Source organism: Diachasma alloeum, unplaced genomic scaffold (assembly GCF_001412515.2).
Source record: "Diachasma alloeum isolate Michigan unplaced genomic scaffold, Dall2.0 Dall_scaffold_00291, whole genome shotgun sequence".
In the NCBI taxonomy this organism is placed as follows: domain Eukaryota; kingdom Metazoa; phylum Arthropoda; class Insecta; order Hymenoptera; family Braconidae; genus Diachasma; species Diachasma alloeum.
Window position 1 is genome coordinate 459,157 of NW_021680430.1, and position 8,355 is coordinate 467,511.

An 8,355-nucleotide genomic window follows, 5' to 3' on the forward strand; every position below is an offset into this window, starting at 1 on the left:
AATACAGAATCAGCGTTCACCCGGCGGAAAAATTCGATTTTGGCGAAAGTCGACTTTCCCCCCGAAAAAACCCTAAATACGACACGTTGGCTCGGGGTGAAAATTTTTTTTTTTTTATTTCTGCGTTTTTGGGGCAAGTGAGGGTCTCAGTGGCATTAGGAGGGCCAGAAAATACAGAAAATACCCCAAATGTTCTGCAGTGGAATTTCCGCTCGAGATGAAACACAATCGATCTAGCGTCCTCGATTACTCGCAACGGCTCCAGAAATAGAGGAAGAAGAAGAAGTAAATAAAAAATGGAGCTATTTCAATCGCCTGTGTCGGAGTATGAATGGATCAAGATTGCATAGCGGTCCGGTTTTAATCGCGGAGAACGGAAACAGCCTCTGAGAATTCAGCAAGAAGTTTTCCGAAAATTACAGAGTCTCCTCCCTTCGCAGGCCTTCCACCAGGTACTAACGGGTTGCGTCGTAAACCCAACGGCGACTAACTGTAATTCACGGCCAGGAGAATAGAGTCATTTGAATACGTGAATATATGGATTTTATAGAAATGCTTCAATTTTCCATCGTTTTTTATCTGTGAAAACTATTGTTCTAGATGCAACGAAGAACATTATATTTATTCGGACATTTCAGAAGTGTGAACGACTCGTGAATCTAATGTATTATTTTGTTTTTTAGTTTGTTAATGGAGTAAAGAAGAATTTTCATATTGAAATTTTTTTTTGGATCGATGAATTTTTTAGATGCAGTGGCATGTGGGGAGAAATTTATATTTAATAAGTCCAAAAGAAATTGAAATATTCTAGGGAATATTTTACTATAAAAAGTGTATTTTTTGGAGACTTGTTAAAATTTTCATTGGAGTTCGTTTTGATTATTCTTGAAAGGCTAATACTGCTTACAATTATTCGATTATTAGGATGATTTTGTAGCTGAAATGCTCTCCAATAACGGAAAAAATATTCTTGAATGGAGTTTTTTTTAATACTCAATTCAGATAGATTTTTTCGGTGTTCAACAAAATTAATTTTTGTCACATTTCAAAAATTAATGGATTAAAAGAGATTGTGCGGTTTCCGAATGGGAAGGATTGTTCTCAAACGGAGAACAATATTCTCATTGTCAGTAAAAAATCTAGCCGGGAGTACGAGTCCGTTCAAGCCTGTCCTAATTCATAGCTCCGCCTCGAGCATCGACACAATACTCGGGTGTTAGCGCAGACGAATAACGGACAACGCTGCCGTGAAAGTTATAGTTTTGCAAAATAAAAAAAAACGATCGGTTCAGGGAAACGCATAGAGGTCACGATAGGATGGTCTGATCAATTCTATTTTCTATTGTGAAAGGAATGCGTATTCTTCGGAAAATTATGGCTCAGACTTTTGCAAATTTTTATGAAATGACAATCCACTTGAATTTTATTCTGTATTGTACCCTGGACTATTTACTCGGTCAAACTTAGATGTTTTAAGATATAAATTTTTACCGAAATTCGTTCACAAATATCGTAGTTGCCAGATTCGGCGACTTGTCAAAATATCTGGCGATAGAGTTCAATTGATAAATATTGAAATAAATCAATATTAATTTTTCACTAATTTTGGAAAATTCTAATTAATTTTTTCTGCTACATATTGAGCTCCGCCGTCCTGCTTACGGCATTCATTTTTTGCATTAAAGAAGGGAATTTATATAGCTTAGATTTCCTCATCTTCGTATCTTTGTTCTCTGGAATTTATGGAAAAATTAATAGAAAATTTAAATTTTAGTTAAGAATCGTCTCTTTCTGCAGCTGAAAAATTTAAAATTCCGTTCACTTTTCCGTGAAATTCGAAATTTTATTCTTATTTTCCCCTGAAGAGATCATTTGTCGTGTCGAATCAATTCACGTTTTAGACAAAAAAGAAAGAAAGAAGAAATACAACAAAATTTCTGTGTCGTTATAAAAAACTTCGACCTTCATCCCTCGAAATTCGAAAAGTAATTATCCACCAGTGCAATTCAACATCGCTCTCCCGCATCCCTCAATTCCCTCCCCCGTGTGTCGCCGCCAAAAAACAAATATTCATTTCCACTCCAACCCCCAAAAAAATTTCGATTTTCCCCGCGATTCCCCCCAAAATTCTCTCCGTCCGGCCACCGGGAGGGCCCGCATGGAAAGACCGTAATCTCCCTCCCCTCTCCCAAACAACGACATTTCCCCGATGTTATTGGAGGGCGCCACTGCCCAGTGTACCCCGCAGTTTCCCCTTTCGCCAAATTTCTCCTACCCCCGCCCGCTCCCCTCGCCCCCTTCCGCCATTTCCTCTCCATCGACCGCGGAAAAATTTCCCCACTCTCCCGCCCCCTCCCCCAACAAATAACCTCCAAAAACTCCTCGCCCCAAAATCCGAAAGGTCAAAATCATCGCGAAACTTGGAATTCGCGAGGGCGCGGTCGCAGCCCCCCCCCCGCATAATGCGGCCGAAGGGGGTTGAAAAGAGTGAGAAAATGCATCGGCGTCGCGACGATAAACGACGTCGACGTTTTGTCCGTCAGCGCAGGGCACCATCCAAAGAAGAAGGGAGAGAATCCAGCAGAGGTATCGCAAAATACGGGGCAAACGCATAGCAGTCTCCCGGCAAAATCCACACGTCAGACCGAGACAGACGCGCGAAATGCCGATAGGGTGGGGGTGTTCTCTGGCAAAGTGTCCCTAAAACTTTTACAATCGCTCGCCTCACTCGCCCGCACGGTGCTTCTCGCTCCGCTAGGGCCTATGCTTGATGGCGTATCTTCCAATGTGAGTTGGCCATAATACTAAGATGTACGGCTGCGCCGGTAGGGGTCCGGCCGAGCTCACTACCTTATAGTATAGCAAAACCCCGTCTCGTATAGTACCTGAACGCCGTGTATTCGAGTCTTGTGGCATCGGCGGTGGCCCCCCCTGAGCGAATTAAATTCGGTATTTCATTGTTTTCACTTACCGCCAATTTTTCACCATTTTTTTCACTCATGTAACCTCCACTCGGGCGAGTCAATGCTCAGTTTGACTGAAAAAATGCCAACGCCAGACACTGGTGTGTACGCGCGCGGGCCGGTCTTCCCGCTGTCTCCTACACTCACGTCTCTGTTCGTTTGTTTTGTGCCGGTTAAACGATACATTGTCACACCGTCTCATGTTTATAATTCCCGGGGCTCAGTGGAGTCATCGCGAGGAGGGGGAGACGCGAGACAATCGAGTGATGGCGGAACAATTGTGCTCACACGTGCGTGCATTCGTCCATTTTTTCATTCGCGATTCGCTGTCGGTCGCGTCGTCTCGCGATTTTCGGTGATTAACGACGCTCGGTGCCCGAGGTTTTGCGTGCTCTTGTTCGTGTTGTTGTTGCACATGTTCGCGGTGACATCCCGGTGGTTACGTGAGAGATAAATGGAGTGTGGAGATGCAGCCGACGGAGGAGCCTCGCTACGATTAACGTGAGTCTATCATTTTTTTACTGACGGCGAATGCCTCGCGTGCTCGCACTAGTCAATCGCCAAGGCCTCGTCACCGGGGAGATCATTCGTCCCATTGCCCGGGGGAAATAATGATTGTCGGCTTGTCGCGATAGGGAAACGTCACGGGGAAAAATCGCCAGGAAAAACAACGCAAATTGCCAATTATCCGGTGGATAACACTGTTATGCTTTAGCGCCATTGATTATGGTGGCTCGTTGGGTTAGGTTAGGAATTCTACTTCCCCTTCCATTTGGGGGATTATTGTGGAGGCAGATAAGCCTATCGCACTGCCACTCGAGGAGGAAAAGCTTTTATGGTAGCAAGGACGTCATTCACTTTTATCTTCTTGAGTTTAACGAAAAGCCACGCAAATGCAATTATCATGGCTGGGGTATTGCGCTGGAATCCGATGCCTGAGAGGTTTCTTGGGCTTGACAAACAGCTTGGCAGTCTTGGATCGGTTTTTAAATAGTTAATTGGATGTTTAAGATTCGTGTTTCGTTGGGAATACGCGAGGGGAATTGATTTTTTAGCAAGTTTCAGTAAAATTGGGGGATTTGTTGGTGTTGTATTGACTAGTGGGTGGAAATACCCGACACTGTTGGAAATTTATTTAATTTGCAGTAGCGATTGCACGTCGTTCATGAAAGATATTAGTTAATTTATATTTTATCAACTAGTTATTGAAAATACGGGTACACTGGTAGTAATTTGTTTCTCAATGTTGTGGGGTTTAATTCAATTTACCACATCGTTCGTGAGAGTTATTCAGTTAAATTCAGTAAAATTCAGTTTTTTGTGGTGAATTATTATTGATATTTCAGGGACAGCTTGAATTTTAGACCTTAATATGAAAATTTAATATTAAATTCAATTGAATTCAGGTAAATTGAGAATTGCGTAGAATAATGGCCTGAATTTTGATTATTTTCAGTCATTTTCGTTGTTGTGTGGACCAGGAAATTAGAATTTCTTTGAATATTCAAAGAAATTACCTGATTTTTCGGTAACAAAATGGAGATAAATTTTATGTAAGTGTTGTTAAAAATTTTAAGGTTTTTTATTTGAAATTTTAAGAGTAGTTTTCTCAGTGTACTGAGTTGAGGTGGAATGTGGCGTAAACGTTTGAGGTTTCTTGGCTTTGGAAAATATCTTAGGATTCTTGGATCGCTTTTTCAAAAGGATTAATTTATATAATATTAACTAGTCATTGACAATACGGGTACATTAATCGAAATTTATTTAATTTGCCCTAACGATTGCAATTAAATTGTCAATTAATTGAAAATTCTGTAAAATAATGGCCAGAATTTTGATTATTTCCAATAATTTTCGTTGTTGTATGGACCGGGAAATTATAATTTCATAGAATATTCAAAGAAATTACCTGATTTTTCAGTAACAAAATGGAGATAAATTTCATGGAAATGGTGTTGTTCAAAATTTCAATTTTTTTTATTTAAAACTTTGAGAGTAATTTTCTGAAAGTGCACTGAGTTGAGCGAAATGAAACCTTCGAGGTTTCTTGGCTTTGAAAAATATCTTATCCTTGGATTTTTTTTAAATAGTTAACAAAATGTTTAGGAGATTCAGGGTCCACTGCAAATAGGGGAGTTCGATTAATCTTTCAGCAAATGTTATTCAAATTAATAGATTAATTTATACAGTATTAAGTAGTCCCATTATGCTATAAAATACTTGAAAATACGGGTACTTACTTGAGTTCTGATTAAATGGGCTCTGGAATATTTGATCTTTTCGGGATTATTAATTAGGATTTAATTCGAGGTGATGCTGAAAGGGGGGGAGGAGGAAGAAGCGCGCAACTGGAATTATCACTGGTATATTTCAGTGGAATTCAAAACATGCGAGGGTTTTTAGTTTTGAAAAACATCTTGATATCCTTGGATTGTTTTTTTAAATACTTAATGACACGTTTAAGAAATTCCAGGGCCACTGCAAATACTGGAGTTGAATTAATCCTTTAGTAAATTTTATTAAAACTATTAGATTAATTTATACAGTATTAAGCGGTCCCACTATGCTATAAAGTAATTGAAAATACGGGTACTGCGTTGAGGAGGTGGTACATGGTGAAATGTTTATGTGAAAATTTTGTCTCCGGTTAAATGTGCTCCGGAGTATTTTATCTTTTCGGGATTATTAATGAGGATTTACTTCGAGGTGGGGCTGGAGGGGGAGAGGGACAGAAGCACGCAACTGGAATTATCGCTGCTATATTACGGTGGAATTTGAAACCTTCGAGGTTTCTTGGTTTTGAAAAATATCTTGATATCCTTGGATATCTATTCATGAGACTCTGGTTGCAAATACGGGAGTTCAATTAATCCTTCAATACGCGGTGAGGAATGTTGGATAAAAATTACCGGGAAAATTGTGGCGAATTACTGACTTTAAATTGATTAATTTTCAATGAATAAAAATTACATAAAAGTCAAATTTCGTAAATTTTTATCGTGTGCAAGTACCACTGAAATTTTAGCAAGTCCTGTAATTGAAAAATCAAATATTTCATTGATTTTCTGTTCAGATGATCTGGAAATCAATATAATACTGGATTTTTCAGGTCAATTATTCTACGAGAATTCCGAAAAATCATTAAAATTCAGGAAAAAATTATAAATTCACGTAATTTTGCTTCAGAATACTCATCTTCCATTGAAAATTCAATCCAGTTATGAAATTTCCATCTCACTCCCCCTGAAACCTCATGAATTTCCTCGAATTCTCCCTAAATCCGATTCAATGTCACTCCCACGAGTTTAACTACAAAACCTCCCATGAAATTTCAAAAAATTTCCAACAGTGCAGGAGTTTTGTCATTATAAATTCAAAACTTATTGCAAAAATCAACGCAACCAGTAAATTTCAGTTCAATTACTCCACTGACATTATTTCAAGAAATTACTGCACTGAGAAAAAAAATAATTTCACCAAGTAAATTAGTAAACTTACTTCGCAAAAGTAATTTTTTCTCAGTGCGAATCATTTTATCCCTCCCCGTACGCTCCGACAGTATTACTACTCCCAATATTCTATAAATTGAAAATTGAGAATACGGGCACCGAGTCGCGGGCAAACGCGTCGAAATTTCCATGTGTCAGAGCTGCTAATTAGTCGCCATTCCCAGAGGTTGGAAAATCGTCTCCGGTTAAATGTGCTCCGGAGTATTTTATCCATCTGGGATTAACGGACGGGATAATTAATTAGGGTTTACTTCACCGTGATATTGGTGGATTGCGGGGGGAGGGGCGGAGGGGCAGGAGGAAGGGTAAATTGTCGTCTCAAAATTCCCTGAACGAGGATACGAAATACGAAAGAGTACATTTTTTTTTCTCCCCCCCGAGTGTGAGAAGAACTGAGAGGAACACCGGGCGAGGCTATACACTGGTTTTGTATGAGGGGGTGATGGTGGGGAGTTGCGAGTATCGATTGGCCCAGGAGCCGTAAAAAGCCCCAGGGCCGCCCATCGTCGAGACGGCGACGCTTGCCAACGACGCCAGATATACATCTCTGCGAGATGTATTTCCCCCTCTCTCCCCTGCATGAGCGTCTTTATTTATTTATTTATCCCGGTGAGCAACTGAATATTTACTCTTGTACTTGAATACACATTTTATTACATTAGGCTGAATATTCCGAGGTGGTTATGCGCAGGGGGTCGTAAATTTTTTGCGGGGAGCTCCGGCGTTTTACATTGTTGAAAAAATTTAAATTCGGATCGTATTGCTGGTGAGTGTGCAGGGGTATGACAATTTGCTGGGGATTAGCTCGCTTTTGGATTTTGATTGGGGGTTTGGGAGGACGTTAGGGATCGCGGCCATTTGCGCACACATGCGCGGCGAAAATGGAGACGGCGGTTTTTGGGTTTTTTTTTTCGAAGGAATTGTGCGACTTTGGTGGTTGGGGAATTGCGGTGATAGGTAATGCCTGGAAAGAGGAACATGCCTAGCAAATGTCTGGGAATTTGTTTTTGTTGTTCGTGGGATTATAAATACTTGCGATTTTCCAAAATTTGGTGTTGCGGAAAATTTTTACGAATCAATGTTTAATTATTTCAATTTTCATTAACGCTTTTAATTTTTCTATATAGATTTTTCTTAATTCGCTCCTTTTTTGTGGAATTTAAATTTCGAAAATAATAGCCTGTGATTGATAAAATTGGAAACTGCAAAAATTAGAGATTTAATTTTCTTCTTCTATTTTTTAAGAAATTGCAATTCTGAAAAAAACGATAAAATACTCTATAATCAAAAATTCTATTTGCCTTTAATAAATGCAGAAAACATTTATTAGAGTTTAAAAAATGTTTAAAAACTCTTGTTTATAGAATTTAGAAAAATTTTACCGTCAACTCATCGATTTTTCTTGATTTATTTGAGACAATTTTTTTTGACAATAAAATTTACACTAAAAAAAAATTCATGTCCGTTAGTTTTGTGAAACTAACATTTTTTTTTCGTCTGTGAACATACATGTAGTAAAAACGTATGTAAACCACATGTCGTGTGCGATTTGAAACGAGTTCACGTGATTGATCCCATGTTTGATCGCTAGTCTGGGTTTATAAATCATAAAACTAGTCGTTTTGATATTGGCAACAACCTTAAAGTAGCATGAATAACCTCCAGTTGAGTCGTTGAGTGTAACGAGGAAGAATAAATTCAAAAAGCCAAAAAAATCAATCATTCATAATTTTTCTCATGAATTCTAACTTTGATGAGTGCAAGAGATCAATTCATATTATTTAGTACACAAGTTTGACACTGACGATAATTTTCACATTCGGCATAAGATTTTTTCTAGATTTCAATCTTCTCTCTGATCTCCAAAATTTTATTTCCTCGTA